This window comes from Taeniopygia guttata, chromosome 1 (genome assembly GCF_048771995.1).
Source record: "Taeniopygia guttata chromosome 1, bTaeGut7.mat, whole genome shotgun sequence".
Taxonomy (NCBI): Eukaryota; Metazoa; Chordata; class Aves; order Passeriformes; family Estrildidae; genus Taeniopygia; species Taeniopygia guttata.
The window spans coordinates 3369155-3390727 of record NC_133024.1 but is presented as its reverse complement, the minus strand read 5'-3'; positions in this window follow the sequence as shown (position 1 = coordinate 3390727).

Genomic DNA, 21573 nt, shown 5'->3' with positions numbered 1-21573 from the left:
TTTGCTTGAAAATGGGAATTACCCCAAGTTCAGTTTCTCTCTTCTGAGATTCTGAAATGTTAGAGAAAGCCTGGATTTATCAGATGTGATAACCTTGCCTTGCCATATATAAAGTTTGCCTGCATATCAGTGTCTCCTGTGACCTTTGATTAAGAATGTTACAAGATTTCAGATGGGAAGAAAAGGTGTGAGAAGTCAAGTGGATAAATTGGAGAGGGCTTCTGTACACCATGTCATATTATTAGTCTCTCACCCAAGTATCAAGACAGTAACTATTAAAGCAGAACTGTGCAAACAGTCTTTCTGGTGACATGAATCCAGTTCAGCTTAAATTTTTGGCTGAGAGTAATAAATTTTCCTTCTGAGCTCTCTGGTGACAAAGGACAATTGTCATCTGTGGAGGCTGAACTTTCCACCTCACCTTAAAAGCTGTCAGTGCTTTAATAGATCATACCTCGAAGCCCTTTCTTTGTGCAGATCTGCTGTAGAGACCCAGAGTGCAAATAACTTCTCTGCTGTTTGCAGCATTTGGTTGGCTTTTATTAAGATTAAGAAAACAGGTAGTCTCTCTGCAGCCTGCAACCAATCCCCTTTCAGACACGTGTAACTAAGGAACTCTGTGATAGAGGCACCAGATTCCACTTTTTCCAGACACCAAATGTGAGATGCTTAGAAAATGAGTTCTCAGCGTGCCTTACTGTTGCTAAGGCTCAGAGACAATTCATGTCAGCATGACTTTGTCAGCTGGTCTTTGAAGTCCTCATCAGTTTTAAATATCAAACCTAAGGTATGCAGACAAGGGATTATTTGAAATTTAGTAAGCATCAATGAAAAAGTTGTGCTTTAGGCAAATAATGTGTCATTATTAAACTGATATTATCAGAGCCAGGGTATTGTCATATGACAGTGTCAGCGTTCAGGAACACACATAATCACAGGATATGATTATCTGCAGGTGCTTTTATTGAGAGCTCTGGGAAACAGGGGTACAGACCCAAATCTGACTCCCACATGGCTTTTGAGCTGAACATATTTTATATTCTATCGTTATATAACTTACATATTAATTATTAAACTTATATTGTTCTATTGTATACATTGACATGAGTTTCTCGTGATCTGTCTTAGGTCCCTGACCACAGTTTCTCCTGATTATTCTTATGATTAAACAGTAATTATATTTAATTACTAAACAATCATCACATCTAACACTTATATCATTTATCATGGTGTAGCTACACAGGTGCAGTTTTAGCAAGTACAAGTTCTTCATGTGCTTAGGGTATTTATTTTTCCAGGGCCTACTAAGCTTATTTTTTTCCTGTTAACCCTAAATTCCCATGATTTTAAAACCCTTTTACTATCAAGAGGGTAAGCCACAATGCTGGTCCTTCTGTTGCTTTGTGGTGCACCCAAGCCAACATGTTATTCAGGGAAAACCTCTCCTGCTCCTGATCTAACTCTGTATGGAGCCACCTGAGACTGAGCCACCCCTTTGTTGACATCTGCATCTTCCTGCTTCACTTACAGGCTGAACAAAGTTTAGCTACCTAGGCAATTCCACACAGGATTACAAAAGGCAAATGTCAGTTTAAAATTACTCCTTCAGCTGTGATATATGATCTCACAGTGAAATAGAAAGTCTGAGTGTGGCTGAAGCAAGAAGACAAATTCATTGAGTTTAGAACGGAAAGGTGTAAAACAAGTAAATTCATGTGGAATTAGCATAGTTCTTTTATATTAAAATACAAATGATCAAACAAATGGAAATTTTGCCGCTAAAAAGAATTGAAAAACTGATCTATGTGAGAAACAACAAAAGCCCAACTGCCTAGTGTTTTAGCACAAATGGCATATGAATAAAAGCATCAAAAAGAACTGTATCCTTTATGCTTCAGTTGTATCCTTTATACTTCAACTACACAGTAAGTATTATAAAAGTAAATGTGTTAAGGGTTGCAACTGGATTGAAAATGTGAAAAAGTCATGTATTTCTCATATTTTTTCTTTAATTTTTTACTCGTGGTCTCAGGTTGCTTCCCTTTGATGTAGTCTGAGTGAAATTTCATTGTTCTTAGGTCAAGACCAGGACTCTCTAAATTTAAGGGGACACCTTGTGTTTATTGGCATCTTTAGCATGAGTTGAGTAAGAAAGGAACTCCCTAGGCAAGATATTTGCCATTGGGTGATTACCCTGGGAATAGATTGCACACTTACAGCTAACAACTAATTAAAACCCTGAAGATAATGTGCAAGGGTCTCTGACAGCCAGCTGGCAAACAGGGCAGTGTTTGGATCTTTGCCTAGAGCCAAGGGGAGCTGTGTACAGCCAAAGCATCTGCAGTAGTGGGAAGGATGGGCTTCTGCAGGTGTGGGGCACCAGCCTGTGCCAGGGTCTGTCAACAGAGCTTGGCATGTCAGTGTCAAAGGTCTGGTGGCAGAGGAGGAGGTAGACTTGGCATCTGGGTGGCTTAGGAATGCTCTGGGGTTTTCTCAGTTCGGTTTTGGGGATGGAATGGTAAAAAGCAGCATGAGGTAGGAACAGTAACACCTTAAAACAGGAGAGCTCTAGTGAAGAGGAGCCAGTGAAGATCTCATGGTTTGGCCCATCAGCATCAGGAGGGTGAAAAGAAGGAAGAGTACAGGACAAAGGCTTTGTCCTAAGCCTTTTTGTGCCTAACTATGTATAAATGTGGAAAAATGTGTTTTTGAAAGGGTTAGGGTTTTTTTTAAAAACACACTGTTAATGTTTAAATTATTTTCTTTTTGGGCAAGCAGGTTGTTAAACTTCCATTTTCTAATTCTGAAGTCAAAGTCCCTTACTGACTGTGAAAGTGTACCCCTGAACCAGGCTGCAAAGCTCAGTCTCCACATATAAGGCAATAATTTAACATGCCAGATTTACATTCCCTTCGTATTTGGGAGCATTAGAACCTGCAATAATATAAAGTGTTATTGATGGATAAATTTAATCTGTACTCAGTTCTGATACTGCCAAGTATGTACAATGTGATATCTCTCCATCAGAGCCTAGTGTGAGGAGTTTTGAATGCCACACCTGAATGATCCCAAAGATTCAGAGGAAGCTGAAGTGTTTGTAGGTTCCTAATTTGCGAAAAACAGGAAAAAAAAAAAGAGAAGAGGTTGGTAGTTTTTATCAATAGTGACTACATATACAGCTTAATAATTCTCAGCCTCTCATAAAATGCCTTATCACCTCTACATAAATTAGAAGTTAACAATTCCTAAAATTAAATCTCTTTTTATTTCTTTTTAATTTGCTCTTGATTTCTACTTCACTAGTAAGGACAGCTATGAAACTTTCCTTGGCTACTTCTTCCCCAGCAAAGCTGGAACTGCTTTTGGGGATCTGAAGGAAAGCATTCTGGTTTTGGCCAGCAAAGCCTTTGTCTCCCTTCACTGCCATGTTTCCCTGGGACACCAGTCTGTCCTAAGACTTTCAGGAAGTGAAGCAATTAAGGGACATTATAATAAAGAGATAAAGAAAAGCAGAAACTGAACTGTCTTTTAACTTTATGCCCCTTTAAACTTCTGCCAATTGCATGTTCAAGGCCATTGTCCCCTTGTTCCCATTTTTCTTCCCATGCACAGCCACGTGTGACTGTAGGCTGTAAAGTGCTGTACTCCACAGCCAGTATCATTTTCACACACTGTTATGGTCTGTGGTTCTTCTGACTGCCCAGAGATGCTTTTGAAAGTGAAAGAAACATACTCTGTTGCAGTGAAAAATAATGATATCCTAAAAAAGGAAGTCTGACCTGTTTGAGTTGAAATTAAATATTAGGAAGGCCAGGATGAAAGGAGTGAAAAGATGAGATCTAATGATGAACCTATTACTGTGCCCTGGGGCCTATTGACCCATTGGAGTCGTGGGTCAGGGCAGGATGGCTAGTTAGAAATCATGCAAAAAAACTTACTTAAAAGCAACCCCTTCCATAAGCCTGGAGACTGTGACCTGAGAAGAAGGGAGTCCAGTGACTGAGAAACTGAGAAGAAGAGAGAGATATTTTAAATTAAGCATTGAAGCAGACCTGAAATACAATAATTAGTTTTAATTTATATTTCTGAAAGAAAAAAGGAAGGTGATGAAAGGATGAAAGAAATAACTGAGGATATTGTCTAGCAGAGGAAGGAGGAGCAGAGCATGAAGGGCAGCCAGCAGCAGGTAAGGGAGAGAGTGGAAGGGGCAGGGAGCAGCTTCCCTGCAGGGCTAGCAGCACCTGGACCTGCTTTAGCAAATCCTGCCAGCTCTGTCAGAGAGCAGAGCATCACTGTGTCATTCAGGAAGAGGCAACCTCCTCCTGCCTCAGCACTTGCTTCCCCAGAAAAACAAAAGTCTTGGAAAATTTTGATGATAATATATTGCAGCTTGATCATATGACTTGCTTGAGTATTTCTGCTTTTCATAAAATCCCAGTTCTTGATTGATGCCTCCATGCAATGAAATGAGCTGGTGAAGCAGCAGAAAGGTCAGTCTAATTTTCCTCTGTTTCTGGGTGAGGCTGGGGCAGCTGTTTTTTAGTGAACTCTTTCCTATCAAACACAGTCCTTGAAACTGCAGTTAATTCTTGACAGAATATCTTCACTCATGTATTAAAAATAGTTGGAAAGTTCATGTTGCAAGCTGACAAGAGTGCTGGACCCTGTGGCTTTGCACTACCACTCTTACTTGCACTAAGGAATTTAACAGGTTACAGTTGAAGTATCTCACTGAGCCTTCACCAAAAGCTTCTGCAGCCTTCCTGCTGTGACTCCTGCCTAGTGAGTAAGGATCTAAGCTGGTGTCCTTTCTTAGTGTGAACTGATTTTAGATTTCTTCTGAATATCGTATTTGTCCTACTGGGTAAACTGAGGCACAAGGCTGGGAAAGCCTTTTACACAAAAGGTCATTTTCTCCCTGTTAGAAAAGATTACTGGAGAATATGTCATGTTCTCCCAGCAGGTACTGTCAAAGGCTGATGTCTGCCTCTTCACAGGAGGCACAAAACAGTGTTAGATCACAGCTGTCTGAGAGCTTATGCTAAGGAAAGGGAAAATAATCATCAACTACCTTTTTAAATGCTGCATTGACACTTTCTGGAAGGCAAAAACAACCCTGTCCTGCAGAGCTGACATTTGAGGGGATGTTGTGTTATTGGTTTTCAGTGGGTTTTATGGTGAGAAAAATGTCTTCCTCTGCCCTGTGTTTTCTACCTACTTGTCAATTGCCAGGGTTCCTGCACCCTGCCTGCCTTCTTCTGCTGAGACTTCACATTTTCATAAACATTTGGGTACCTAGCTTGAGGGATCTCTTAAAGTGCCCTGCAATTTAAGATGCCCCTGGAAAGGCAGTCCTTTTCAATTTGGCAAGACCCATTTGACTACAGGATGCCAGTACCACCTGGAATTAATTTTCTCCTCTCACCCCCACCACCTTGTTTTAAATCCTGCCAGACAAGGGTCTCTCACCCTTTTCCCTTGAATTCCAATATTTCCATTCCCATATTTCAATATGCAGAAGTGCTGTGTAAGCAGTGTATTGGCCTGGTAATAATTTCATCCCTCTATTGGGAGGTATAACAGCTTCTCTTGGGAGGACCCACTTATTTACTTGTTGCCCAAAACAGAGTAATGAATCTTAAGCATTCTGCACCTCAAATGATGCTTCACTTCAAAAGTTAGAGCAACCTGAGTGCAAAAGTGATATTGGAAAGAAAGGAGAAGGGAGCCAGCAGTCCATGCTGCTGTGGCCTCCACTTCCCTGGGGTACTTTTGCCTGCTCTGCAAATACAACTGTGGTTTCCTTAAACACAGAGAAATACTGCAATACTTACTGGACTGCATGGCTAATAAATATCCTAAAAATTAGGTGAAAAATATTCATATCTTCTATGACATTATTTTGCTTTTATTAGTAATGGTAGGTGGCATGCAGTCATTAAGATACATATATATGGATTGAGTATGACCAGGTGTTGAGAGAACTTTGGAAAGGACTTGACATTTGTGCAGTTTAATATCAATGGTAAAGCTTTTGACTTTTGTGGAAACTGAGTTTGGCTGCTGTTAGGTGGTTTTTTTTTTTTAAATCCTTTCAAAGAAAATGGAACCATTTTCATGCTGACTGTTCTCAAATGCATCAAAATAGGCACTATTTAAGGCCTTTTCACTCCTTGACCTTCTTGCTGAGAGAACCAATGTCCACCTGTCTATTTTGGAACTGCTTTGAATTCACCAATGTGTCAAGGGAGACTTGAGAAAAATCTTCATTATTTTAGAGAGCCTTACACTTAGTAAGTGTCTGGCTGCCCAGAAAAACAAGTCTCTTATTTGTGAAGAGCTCACAGCCTAAACAGACATGGCTGCAAGTGGAGCTGACAAAGTAAAATGCCAAAGGTAAGTGACAAAGGAGGGAAGTGGGATGGCAGTGATTTACTAAGACAATTAGTGAAAATGTGTGCCTGCCAAATTAGTCTTTATATTTTGTCGAAAAACCCTATAGCTGCACACATGATTGACATCCTTCATAGACTGATTTTCTGGTGATTAATGAAGAAAAAGTCATGGCAGCAAGGGACAGCTGATGAGGGAGGCATGAGGAGGGGTAAATGCATGAGTGTTTGCAGGACAGGTAAGTTAAGTGGCATCAGCAGAGGAAGAAAACCAGGAGACAGTGCATGGAAGTGAAAAAAGGATCAGTAATAGAGAAATGCAGAAAAGACTGTACTGTTAAACCTGGCACACTGGAAATGGCCAGCCTGGTTGGGACCAAATTATCTCCTTTATATACTTTCACTGTAGATATTTCTACTGGGGTGGTATTTGTCATCTGTTTTTATGATTCTCCAGAGTGATTGTTACTGTCACTAGACAAATAATAAAGAAAATGTTCCTGGGGAAGTTCTGCATATGAGTAGGGTATTTGCTGCTAAAAAATATTCCTAAAATTGCTTTTCTGGTATCTATGTATTGATGTGACCCGATGGTGTGTGACTGCTGTCACGATTTTACTTTTACTAAGGATCACAAGGGGCCATGGCTGAGGAGCCTACACTGGGTAAGCTCCTGTCAACCACGAAATTCATTTCCCTAGTCTCAGAAAAACACAAATTAGAAAATGTGGTGCATGGCTCATGGCTTCCAGCCCTTGCCTGAATATTAAGCTAGTCATAGATCTGTGATTAATTTCAGATTTGCTTTTTCTTTGTTTTGCTGGCATAATGTTTTCTGCTGGAGTTACATGAAGGCTTCATCCTTCAACTTGTATGGTCCCAGGACACATGCACTAAGAAAAAAAAATTATTGTTCCCTTTAAACAAATGGGAAATAAACATACAAAAAACCTTGAGCAGTTTGCCCAGATTCACAGAGCAAATATATGACCTCTGCTAATTGCTACTGGACTCACCACAGGTACTTGTAAAGCAGAATTTTTGGAATTGGGTAGGCCAGAACACATTCAGATTAGTTTAGATATGGATTAGTTTAGGTTGTTCTTGGGTTTTCAGTACATAACACTATACTGATAAATATGAAAAAAGAGACTTTTTTTTTGTATTTTTAAGCACTGCACAGAAAAGTCTTTTATACACCTATTTGCCTAAAAATATTGAGTTTACATCACAATTTGTCATGAAAGTCTCCAGTGTTCTATTAAAATCTGACAGATAAATGAAAAATTATTTAAATGTCTTATATGTTCTGGTCTAGCACATAGAAATTTTTAATTTGAACTGAATTTTCAAGGAGGTAAAAATTCAGAGGTTTTGACTAACATTGTTTCAACTTTTTTTTTTTTTTCCCCTTCTGCTCAGTTTTCTTTTAGGGTTTTTGTCTTTTTTTAGATTACTGTTTGCCATAAAAGTCTCTCAAGAGCTTTATTTGTGAAAAGGCATTCTATTAAATGTGTAATTGGATTCAAGGAGATATACTTGCACTTGAGAAGAGTTTTTCTGTCTTCCCTGTAGTTCTAAACTGTCTCTATTGCAGTGATCAGTAATAATTGTGGCTGGTGGGGTAGTTCAGGTCAATGTGTAACCAGGATTATCCCTTGCCTGTGGCTGAGGCAGGTGGAAAGTCCCCAGGTGGATCACTAGAGCTGAATGATCTTTGGCCTTATGGTGCTTTACTTCAGAGCTGGGGCTAATCTGCTTTGCTAAAGAAACAGGTGGATACAGACACTCAAAAGTGGCTATTTGACCAGAGGAAAAGACAGACTTCAGATCTTTGACATTATTCCTAAACAGACTGTGTGAATGTTGCATTCTGAGGAAAGAAAAGGATGTGGATGGACCAACAAAAAGTTATATTACAAAAATCTTTATTACCTTCAGTTATTTTTTTTCCACAATTTACAGTTTCTTTTCACTTTTACATTGTAAAAGTCTTAATCAGTTTTTACTTTAGGACTGGAAAATCTGTTATATATATTTTCAGTAAAAAAATATGCATGGGAATAGGGTCCCTTTGCTTTGAAAGCTTTGTTTTGAAGAAGCCTATTTATGACAAACTTATTGACCAACTCTACATCCCCCTTCTTCCTATAGCTAGCATTTAGAATGCTTCTCTGAGACAAGGTATTTTCCTTGCTGCTTCTTTTAATCTCATGTTGATGTCTTTGGCAAAAGAAACTCCAGCAGAGAGACAGAAACTGTAGAATGAGCTCGGAAATCTCTTGAGTTGGTTGGATGTGAAAGCAGTGTCTCTCTCTGACTCAGAAAATTTTTGTGGAAGTGACTTGAATGTGCTAGTTTGTTATGAATTTAACAAAACCCCTAGCCAAGCAATGTACACTGTGCAAAAAGAGTCCAAACACTACCAGAAAAAACATCTTGAATGCAAAAGAGGCTGAGCCAGACAGCAATGTACAGCTGCCTGTATCCAGATTTAGATGGTACCAGAAGTGATACCTTTTTTATACCCATCACATCTACATTAACCATGGAAAGAGCCATTCCCTTACTAAAAACATATCAGCACTGCATAAAATCAATCTGGAAAAAAAGTCCTTATCAAAATAAAGCCTGCTATTAGAGATAATATTTTAATGGCACTCATTTTTTTCAAGCAAACCAGATCAAGCATTTGCCCTTTGAGTAAAGCAGTAACTCCAATTATGAGAGCTGTAATTAAAGGCATGTCAGTGGCCCAAAGTGTGCTCATCTGGTAGATTATCTAGACCTTTTACTAATGGACTGAGAGTAAAATAACTTCCTAAGGTGTTTCTCCTCTCCTCCCAACGTGAGCCATCTTTCCTCTCATCCAAGGTGGTGTGTGTGGTGTTTACCAAAGGTTTAACATCATGCTGGAATGGGAAGGTCATTATCCATCTTCAGGTGAGGAGAGAGGTCAACACAAGAGTTTTGTGGATCTTGCCTATCAAATGCCTTGTGCATTTTCACGTTGACTGAACTGGAGCTGCTGCAGAGGTTTGGGGCAGTGAAAGTTGCTTGCTAAGGTACTTCTTGGATAAACTGAGAATCCTGGAACATGCAGAGGTGAGGCTGGATGGTCCCAATGTGTCTGGAAGTACTTACAGAGGGAAGGGGTATTAAATGATTCCATTGCTGGGAAAGGAATTCTGCATGAATTGGAACATGGTGGACTAATTGTGGCTTATACTGGTTATTTTTTAAAAATAAATCCTTCACTTATTCTTTTGGCGTCTTCCATTCAATTACTGATTCAAAATTGTTTTGATTCAAAATTTGGTTCTAACATACAAACTGGTTTCCTACTATATTATCTTTCCTCAAATGGAGTCTTAAATACAACCATATAGCTATTTAGACCATCTTTTCATGAAAACTAAATTGTGTGATGTAGTCTTAGGCTTTCTTATCCAATTCTGCCCCAAAATTATGCTGATTTCCCATGCTCTCTTCTTGGCTTGTAACAAACTGTCATATTTTGAAAGGGAATCACCAGGAAAGTGTCTCAGCAAACAACATAGCCAACACAGTAGCTGATGTGCTTGAAACAAATATTTCTGGAGTTACCAAAACTGGCGGGAATTGCATGAGTGCTAAAGGCAAAGAATTTCACGGCAACTTGAGCAATTCTGCTTCACTCTATATAAAGATTTGCTTCTGTCATGATTAACAATGGCATTTTTTTTCTGTGCAGTAATAGTTGAAGTGAGATCTTTGCCACAAAAAGTCTCTCATCTGTCAGGTCTCAGACTGTGCAACACTAGAAGAGGAAGAATGAAAATTCCTTGAATAAAGATGTCTCCCAAATACCTGTGTCATATCTGTGTGGGTAGCTTGTCAGGATCCTGTAGCAGTCAATGCTGTTTAAAGATTAATCTTTCCCTAATTCAGAGCAATGCTTAAAAAAATTAAGAAGCATCTTCCAGCTGCTTAATAGGTTGACTATGGTACAGTTAATGGAAAAAATATTTGGCATTTTAAGAGCCTTCAAAGACTCAAGAGAGACATGAGTTTAATTCTTCCCAAGCCATATTGATTCTTACCTCACGCTCAGTTTGAATTGATCTGTTTAGAATGAAGGTTTGGCACTAAAGACAATTTCAAAATGTCAAAGACCCAGAGTAAAAAAGAGTGAGAAAATGCACACAGAGAAAACTGTCATCAGTATTGAAAAACATTTCCTTTCTTTTTTGTACTGACTAGGCTTTATTTTGTATTTTTAAAAATTGGTTATCCGCATTTGTTTGGAAAAATGTCTCATGAGAAGCAGAAGGAAAATATTCCAAATTTCCACCACCAAGTGAGGATTTTCTGGCAGCTGCTGAAAGATCATTTTAATCCAGATGCAGGAAAAGGGACTTACTCCCTTTATTAGAGAAATAAACCCTCAATATGTTCAACTCATGACCTACAGCAATCTGACAGGGCTGGGGTGGTGCACTCCACTAGAGAGGGCTACAGTAGTTTGTTTTTAAAGGTTGTCTCTTTGGCAACATTGGTTTTACACTGCCAAATTACTGGGATTTGCAGGCTGCAGTGACTGCCTTGGTATTTTCCTATGGCCCTTTAGGACAAAGGGATAAGTTTTAATCCTATGCAGTCTTTTCTTCTTCTCTCCCTTCTTTCCCAGCAACACAGACTAAAAAATATGTGTTTTCTTCTTACACGCCTCCATAAATAGAGCTGATTGCTATTAACCTCCTGACATTTCTGAAATGGTCAGTAATTCTTTCTGTGTATCTGCTTGCAACATTGACTAAGTGCAAGATTGATTTTGGCCTTTCTCCTGAGGAGACCTCTCTTCGGACTGCTTTGAATTAAGAGTGGGATACACACGACATAAGGATTAGGAGAGAAATTCCTTCATGCAGGAGTGCCTGAAGACTAATGCCAGTGAAAAAGGTAGCAAAATCAAACATCCTGTGAAGAATGCAGAGCAAGGGGAGAATCCAGAGTAATTTCACCAGGGGGGATTGCAGCTGGGCCTAGGAGGACATTTGCAATTTTCTTGCAAAACTATTTATAAAGGAAAAAAGAGAGGGGGAGTGTGAAGAGGTGGAGAGAAGAGGGTAGGAGAGAAACCAGAAGCAGAGACTGGAATGTGCAACAGCTGTTTCAGATGCAGACACTAGCAGGGAAAGCATCTGGAGCCCGATGGAGGAAATGGAGGGAGTGGATGTGCAAATACGCAGTCTGAAGGAACTGATGTGCGTCTCAGGGTGTTTAGGACCACAGAAAATGGCTATCACCATCAGGCTGAGGTGACTTGTGTGGTAATTATGCAAAGTTCCTAGCTGAAAAGATTTTAAGTTGAATGCACTAGCTGTTTGGGTTTTAAAGATATCAACAACATATTTGCACACCTCTCTGGAAAAAAAAAAAAACCCACCTGAAAACCCATCACTGGTCTGTTTTGGAAAGGTGGGTACAAGGAACAGCAGAAAATGTCTGTTCCATAGCATAATCTCCTCTTTCTGTGACTTCAGCCTGAACTTGCAGCTGTTGTTTCCAGAAGAGTTGCTGCTGCTCAACAGAAACTGGCAATGGCACTGAATCATTTGGCTAGGCAACTGTTTACACCAGAAACGCTGAGCAACACAGGGTTAGGAAAACACACTGATGAACGAAGTGGGACAATCAAATCTTCATTTTACAGTCTGTCAAGATTCCCTTGTTTCTCTTTTTTTCCTCAGATCATATGGTAATGAGATTATTTTATTATCCCAGTGCAAATGTAGAAAATAGAAAGGGCTGGAAAAGCTACCTTCGCGTTTCTGGAAAGCGAGATGGGATTTACTCATTAACAAGTTCATCTTTTTATTAGTATTGTATTTTTCCCATCAGAACAATCAGGCTTGGTTCTAAACTCAAATTTCTTTGAAAGAAAGCCCTCCCAAGGAAACTGAAATGGTGATTTTTATGTCTATTCATTAGGATTATTTATTGTTTTCATTTTGCTTTCAGCGGTTGAGGACACTTGAAAATCCGAGGCGGGCTCCTTGAGCAGGTGCCGGTGCCGGGAGGCAGCGGTGTCTGTGCTCCCTCTAGTGATCCCCAACATCTGGAATCAGCCTCCCGAAGCCTCTGGGCAGCTCCCAGGGCTTCAGCCACAAAGTGTTTTCCTCCTCAGGTGACATTCATACTGCTGGGGAGGTCATTGTGCTCTGAAATTTCTACACCTGTCTTTCTGAAAATCTTTTTTGTGGCAAGCACATTTCTCTCCCTCTCAGGATTTTTCATAGAGGTGCACAGAGAGAAATGAAAGAGAAAACAATTTCTAGTTCTGCTCCTTGTTTTTCCCATGTGGGATGTGTTTGGAGAATTGTTTACCTGGGGTGATTGCTTGGTTGGATTCTGGTGAGGATTGTTTGAGCCTGATGGCCAATCCAACCCACCTGGGGCTGGGCTCTCAGAGAGGGTCATGAGTCAAGTTAGAGTCAGAGAAAGTAGTGTGTAGTTTTAGTATCCTCCTTTTATATAGTATATTAATATATTTTAGCATAGTTATAATAGAGAAATCATTCAGCCTTCTGAATTGAGTCAGACATCATAGTTTCTTCCCATTGGGTTCGCCTGCATTTATAATATTTTTAATCTTGCTTAGACAGCTCTTTGAACCTTCTTTCAATGAACAGCAAGTTTAAATTAAGGAGGGAGAGGGCACTGACTGACTTCATCCCTGTGCAACACTTTGAGATGCTCAGGCAGAAGGAAATCTTAGTGGAAGATAGTCCCTGAAAAAAAAAAGTAAGTGGTGGAGCACACTGCCAATGCCAATCTGATGGTAAATTGTGCACATGTAACCTGCAGCTCTGCCGTTTGCTCATACGGATTCTATAGTAACACTTGCTTCATATATAAATATTGAAGGGGGAGGGGAAAGAGTGCAAAAGCTAGTTTTTACTGGGTACTCCTTTATTTGAGTTGTGTAGAGATAAGCATACTCTTTTAGGGAGAGCCTGGGATATAAACATCATATATCAAATAAGAACTACTTTTCATAAAGTAATAAAACTTGCATGTTATATTTTAGGTATAATTCTCTTTAATTTCATGGTCAGTAAGAAGGGTATAAATGAGAAGAAAGGGAAATACATGTTGGTTGTGGCCTAGTTTATCCTCCAGCCTTTAAAATATGAAACATAAAAAACAGAGGATCAAATGATTTAATAGCTTCGTGTGATTATTCACAAGGTTATAGACGTCAAATTCTGGGTTTGCGAGGAAGGATAAGGATTCTACTGAAATGGTTTCTTTCTTTTCTTGGACAGAAAGGTACCCTCTGACAGTTCTCATAGCAAACATCAGTATTGAATAAGATAGCATGAGAAATACAGGTGTAAGAGGAAAAGGAGTGAAAGATTTGTTTGGAATGCCATAAGAAAGCCCCTGCAAAATCTGGATTTGGATAATCAAGTTATGAGTTAAGTCAGGGAAGTAGAACATGACTTTTATTTAAAACATATCTGTCACAAAGCTGTTCCATAATGCACACAAATCATTAAAGTCCCAATGCATTTTGAGCTCTGACCTGGAGGGAAACCAATAGATTTCACTGCCTTCCCTTTTGGCTTCTGAAAAGGGCAAAAATTGTGTAGCCTGCAGAGGAAACATCAGTCTTGGCAGCTCTGTATCACCTATTTCTGTTCATACTCTAATAAATGGAAAAGATGTTGACCTCAAAGCACAAACTGTCCGTTCATCATGATGCAATAGAAATATCTGAAGTTAGATTAATAGTCACTAGAGCATGATATGTCTAAATATATATATATGTTTTTATATCCTCATTTAAAGTCTATAAAACACTTTGGTTATGGGCATATTTTCAAAATTTTGTACAGGAGACCAGACAGACCCTTAATTGTTTATGGATATTGGAGATTATGAAACTGTTGTGACCACTGGACTGGATTTTTTTAAAGAGTAAAATACATGTCAGGCTCTTTTAGTTTTCTTACACTGGTTGTTTATTTACAGAAATTCTGCTGCCATGTAGACCTTTGGACAAAAATCAAGCATTTAATAAACTCTCACATTTTCTGCACTATCCTTAGCCAGAAATAATTTACAGAGGAGGAAAGTGTTAAAAGCCAAAAATCTTACTAGGCAAAACTTTCTCAAATATCAGTAGACATTTCATTCATGTACAAGATAGCTTGACTCTGAGAAAAGTTCTTTCCCCCCTTCCCCACCCCACCCTCATTTTTACTGGCAGGAAGTTTCAGAAAACGAGGTTGAAGCTCATTAAGTTTTCCCCTCTCAGAAATCTTTACTAAAAGGCACAAGATGTGGATGAATGGCATTAGAGCACAAAGGCATCGTGATTCCAAACACTGACAGTACTTCCAGAGAAGAAACTAGGTTTATTCCAGCTATCCATGGAAACCAAGTATTCTCCAGAACTCCCTCCTTCCCCACCCCCTTTTAGCCATACAAGGATTAATTGTGGTGTCAGCTGCCACAGGAATGCAAGGCATGTATCTGGTGAATCCAAAGAATAGCAACTGCTGTCAGCAGCATTCCTGTTCCTCCTGCACAATTGATGGTACAGGGAGCAGTTTGCACAATCTTTGTCCTGCTTACAAGTAGGGGAGGGGTGTAACTTTTTATGTTTTTTTAAAAAGCTTTCTTTCAAATACAGATATGTAAATGTATCTCTATAGCAACTGCACTTATCTTTTGGAATAAATATAGTATTTGTGTTTACTTACTACTGGCTACACTCTCCAAGAATGTTAGAAACTTAAGATATTTGGGTATACAGTGGTGCTATTTCCTTTTTACTAACAGTAGCTCAAATTTTCTTATATTGATGTGAAATTTCTGGTCCACTAAACAGAAGATGACTGCTGTGTTTGAAGTAGGAATATCTTCTCTGCTCCCTTAGCTGAAGTGCCACTCTTTGAAGTGCAATAAGCTAGGTATATATCCAACATTTTATCTCAATTCTAATATCAAACTTTGCTTTGACTTGTGAGAGAGTTGCATGTCTGGAAGGCCACCAAAATTGGGCCCTAAAGATTCAAGCCAGCCACAAACCAAGACAGGGGCATAAATTGACTTTTGTAGTTCAAATACTCTAAACAGAGCCATCTATTACATAGAAAAGAAAGCCTGTGACCATAGAGCTCCTGATGTCTGCACCTCTGTTTCATGCAAAGTGTATACATATTGAAATGAGACAAAGTTAGTAAATAACATCAGGCATTAAGAAACAAGTCCCTGCTATTCTACATGGTTCATTTTGATGCTGTGGTTAAAAAAAAAAAAAACCAAACGAACCAAAAAACAAAACCCAAACCAACCAACAAACAAAAGCTGTAGTTTTTTCTTATTCAGAATGGTCGCAGAGCTGAATTTTAATGTCTTGTTTAGGTAGATCATTATGAAAGAGCATCCTTGTTGCCTTTCCAGCAGGCTAGAACTGGTCCAAGAAGATGGGAGAAGCAACAAATTATTTTTTTTTTAAGTTGTGATATTAATTTTAATCAGGATTTCTTTTTAAATGCCAAGTCTTACCCAACTATATTGTATAAGTGAATGCACTCAGAGCTGTAGTAAGACAAATGAATGCAAATATAGCCTCACAGAACAGCTTGTAAGAACATACCTTTTTATTTCTCTTTCCCTGATTTAGGTGACTAAAGATATCTGTTCCTACAATCAGCTCAAGAGGCCCAACTGTCCTTCAGACAATTACTGAGACTTTGAAGTTAAGAAAGTAGCTTATGCTATAATTTTGTTTACATATATGCAGTATGATGGCTTTCATTCTGAGGAGATGGTTCTATGGTAGACAAGACTCCAAAACATTTTCTTACCTTGCTTGTAGCCTGTCTCCATTTCCTCTGTTTGGGGGAGAAATACTTGTACGTGGTGATGGGGTGGTAATTTTTACACACAGGCATTTTGACAACTAAAACTTGTAAAATATTGAGGTTGTGGACAAAAGTTGCTCTGACAATATTAAAATTGCAGCCCTGAGATTCAGCATCTTAAATTTCAAAAGGTGACCATTGAGTCACACAGGAATGGAATGAATGTCCCTCTAAACCAGTAGTTGTTTTTTTATATCCATGTGCTTCTTCAGTAGTCATTCTAGGTTCATACTGATACAAATCAGAATAGCACTTTCCTTGTTTCTTCAGCTTGGACCTGCTTTTTCACAAGTTACTACCTGAGCTGAAGATACACATCCATGTGCTGTAAAAAGCCCTACTGTGCCACATGAGGTCTTACTGTAAAAAAAAACACAACAAAAAGTAAGAAAAATCTACAAACACACACCTCCACCATTGCTCCTCATATCAAAGCCCTGTTCCATTGCAAAGATTCTGTAAGATTTTTCCTCAGGTGACAGGTACAGGTTACATTCATAACAGTCCTGAAACAAAACAGATAAATAAATACACTCTGGCCACTAAGCTTTGCACAACAGTTGGTGCCATGCTGGGGCTACTCAACAAAATTTAGAGTAGAAACAGCTGGCCCATTTAATCACTTTAATAAAGAAAAAAAATCATCAGAAATTGGAGAGCCTAGTAAAAATTTTGAAAAATAATGACTAAGTTTAGAGATAAGATTGAGTACAATTTAAGGACTGCTAAACGGTACATTCCACAACCTCTATGGTTTTTAGCATAGATTTTAGCTCCTGGAAAACAGATACAATCTTTATAGCGTTGAATAGGATATTTAGAAAATATTACTGAGACTAAAAAGCATATTATTTCTTTGTTGATTATATTATTTAAGGTATGTTGCATGAATTATTTAATCCTGACATAATATATAGAGAGAAATGTTTTCATTTGTCTTCAAATCATGTTGCCACAGAACACAGCATGAGGAAAAACATTATCAAGTCATAATTTTACCAGATTTGTGCCAAAATACTGAGGTATGAGCTGTAAGAATGACCTTGATAAGTTTTAAGTTTCTTGTTGTACATAATAAAAGTGATAATTAAATGCATAATATAAATTAATATTTAGAATTTATTTCTTCTCTAGGGCAACAGCGAAATAATGTCTGAAACACTGTGTGCAATGCTAGTCATTCAGGCCCAAGGAAGCTGAACTCTAGTTACAGCAGGAGAGGAAAGACTATTGGAAAATAGGCATTTTCTTTTTAAATGAAAAATTAAAAAAGTTGACTTGTTTATCCAGCAGAATCATGACTGCAAGAAGATATGAGGTACATGGAGCAATGTGGGAAAAGTGACATTTTAAAAATAAGGGTAGTGTTGTTATGAGGATAAATCAGTTATGAATTAATTTGGGCTGAATATTACACAAATTTCCAGAGCAGTGAGGTCACAAATCTTTGACCTCACTTGATGAATGAAGCAGGGAATTTTGATGAGACTGCATGAAATGAAAAGAGCCGACACCAACTTTACAGCCTTGCTGTAAACAGAATGAAAACTACCTGTGGATTTATTCTGAGTTCAGGGATTGTAAATCTAGTTCACTTTCCCTACTTTCTCTTGGGTTAAGGTGGTTTGACTTCTAAAAGTGACTTTTCAAGTGGGAGTTCTAGTGGAGTGGAGCCCAGACACACCACGCTCGATGGTTTCAGTGTCTGTTGTTCCTTCTGTCAGCAGAGCCAGTGGCATCTGCAGCAACACTTGGGAGCAGCTCTTCTCTCACCCAGCCTGTTGCCCTAATAATTAATCCTGTAACTATAATTGTCTCCCTTTTTGCTGAGAAAACCTTAAGCTAAACCTCAAACTGAATTGCCTTGAATGTTAAGTTGCACTTTGTTAGAGTTTGATTGCATGGTGTCTCCAGGCTGTTTCTGGCAGGGTTTCTGGGTGCTTTAACACAGGTGGGTGAAGGGTTTCTTCTCTTGAGGCACATTTCTCTATGAGAAGTCACAAGTGTGAGCTCTTGGTGAGAATGGCAAAGTCAGTCCAAGTACTTTCTGCCCTCTTCTGTTTTAATACTTGGAAAAGCTTTTACAAATTCATAGTTCTAGTCTATCTGACCTCCAGACACATTTTTCCTTCCTGGAGAGGAAGAGATTGCAATGTAGGAAGTTTTTCTGGTTTGTTTTTTTCACTCTGGTAACTTCAGCAGTCTCACCAAGAGTGCAGCACCTCAGAGAGTCACACAGGTACAGTGAAGAAATGCTGAAGCAAAAGCTAGAGCAAGCAGCAGAGGAACTTCTTGATCCAGCTTTGCTGCCAGAAAAGTGTTTGTGTAGCCATACCATTAACATGGTGTTTAACCCCATGTTGTACGAGACTAATTGGATAGCTGACAGATAATAAAGCAAGTGCTTAAAAGATTGGGGACTGGGCAAGTTTCTCAAACCCAGAGATAGGGCTATTCTGGGAGATTACTAGAATCTCCCTCTCATGGGTATAACCCATCTATTAAGAAGCAGCTGTGTACATTGACATGAGTTTGGTTTGTTCTTGTAGCTCAGGTGGAGGATTCCTAGGTACAGCTTATGATATCCAAGATTGATGGATTAGGTATGGGTGTAACTCCATTAATTTTCACTGGCACTAACAGCCCTCTGAGAATGTCCTGGGAGCAGGAGACTGCTGGCAGGAAAAGCATCTCTCCTGTTCCTGGTGTTTGTCATAGACTGGTGACAGGCTGGATGGGATCACTATGATTTGGCTCTGAAAATTAGGGAGAGCCTTTCAACATATTTGCACTTGATGTTACTGGAAGATCCCACTGGAAGACAGACCTGAGCCTGGTTTAAGATGACTTTCTCCACAGATGAAGTTGCAACTGATCAGGTTTATTTTCACAGCTGTTCAGCTGTGATTAGGCAGCACTTTTTGGCTGTTGGATACAGCAGGCCTTGGGCAGAGTGTGTGTGGATTTTTTTCTTTTGCAGCAGAGCTCCATGGGTGGTGGTTTCATGGCAATCCATGCCCTGGCAGGGTGTGCACACTCCCAGAAAGGCAGAGAATGATTCTTTGATGACCAGGATGGCCATATGGTCTTCTCATACATCTCCAGTCCCCTCCTCTTCAGCTACACAAACTAGGTAAAGAAGTGAGGACAGTTTCTAGGAATCTGGCTTAGACCATAAAGAAAGGACTGAGTGGGACTCTGAAGCTGGAACGGTCTCCTCCAGTCTTGCCATGGGAGCAGCAAATATCCTTCCTATTTGCAATGAAGGAAATATTACATAAAAAAAATAATTGAAAGGTTTTGAATAATACAATTTTGTGAGAAGTTAGTGAAGGAAGATACTCTTATGCATAGGTCAGCACTGAATTCACTACATATTCAGCAGTCAGTATTAAATTCCTGCTCCTAACATTTGCAAGTGTATTGGAGATGTGCTCTGCCAGACTGTAGAAGCAGTTCTTCAGAAAGATGAAGAATACTAAACAACAGAGCTCATTTAAATTAAGTGCATTTTAATATGAGAAGAAATCAGATAATCTGACTAGAAACATAGACCAACATAAAAAAAAATAGGGGGAAAGAAAACTAGTGACTGAAAAAGAGAATAAAGGGGGCATTGGATCAGTGTGACAGTCCCTACAATGACAGGAAAGGTGGCATGTGCTTTGGAGTAGGAAAAGAAGAATGCATGTGAACAGTAACATAATTTTATGTGTGAGTACAAATTAGAACCTGGAAATGGTTTCCATTCCATAGTTTTAAAAAGGATATAAAAAATTGCAGAGTGAAGAAAGCAATAATAATTACTAAAGAGGAAGAGAAAAAGCTGCATAATGAGATACTTGCAGATCAAGTTGTTCTTTATACTAGAACAGATGGAGAAATTACTTGATTTGTATATAAATGTTTCATGGGAAGAACAAGTGAATACAAAAGTGCTCCTAAATTAGCAGAGAAATACACAACAAAAACTAATAGCTGGAAACTCAATGAGACAAGCTCAAAATTAAGTATTAGGCAGGGAGCTTTTATTATTATATTTATTTAGCTGTTATTAACCAGGGGCAAAACGAACACAAATCAACAAAAGCAAGGATGGGATATCTTCAAATTAAGAGTCAGCTTTGAGCTATTCTCCAAAATACAGCATAAATACAAATGCAGGCTACAGGCAGAGATTTTTTTTCCATCCAAAACTTTGCTTTAAGAATTGTGTTGTATTTAAAATAATGTAAGCAGTGAGGAAATATTCTTTCACTCCTTTGGTAATATCCTGGAACACATTACCTGCACCGTTTTTCCAATTGTTTTCTATGTGTTTAGCATGGCTAAATCTAGTTATAAATTATTTTAATTGGAGTGTGGTTTTATATTATTATTATTATTATTGATGTTAATTGAACTGATATGAGGCTTTCTTATTACCTCATGTGGTACACTGTCTTTCCTTGAGCCAGAGTCTTCCTAATTCAGTAGTGTATTAGATCCCAGTCCACCTGGTTTTGTGGCTATTTTTTACAAGGTAGTGGAAGTAAATGTGAAAGACGCCAGAAAAAAAAGAAAGGTGTTAAGACTTTTGTAACAAATGAGAAAAGAAATCCAGAGGTATTTGTTCCTCGGGATGTGAGAGAGATGCAGAATTGCTAAGAGCTCCAGAGCTGCCCAAAGGCTGTGCCATCTCTCCTTTTCTAAAAAGTAGCATAAGCATACCTTCTATGTAAAAGACTCAGGAGACTGCAGTCTGTGTAGATTTTGGCTGGGACAGAGTGAATTTTCTTCGTGGTGGCTCCTGTGGTTCTGTGTTTCAGATCTGTGCTGATAACAGTGAGAATTTTCAGGATTGCTGAGAAGCACTTGCACAGCATCAAGGCCCTTTCTGTTTCTGTCACCCCCCAGCAGCAGCTGGGCTGGGGGCACAAGGAGCTGGGAGGGGACAGAGCTGTGAGCCAGGACAGCTGACCCTGGGTTATCACACTGTTGCCCTGATTCTTAAGATTTTCTAAAGCCTTCTGAGTTTACATTCTTGTAGATAACTTTCTCGCACATCTTTCTGCAAACAACCTATTGTTTACCATTCCTCCATAGAGGTGGAGAAATTTGATGTACTGGTAGTTTGTCCAATGTCATTGGAGAGGTGGCACGTTCACCCTCCAATCCACTGTCACCTTTGGAAAAGTATAAATGCTGGAGTCAGAAAATAAACTTCCTCTTTTTCACCTTTGCAGAGGCTCACGTCGTGTTTTCACGTGTCTGTAGTGACA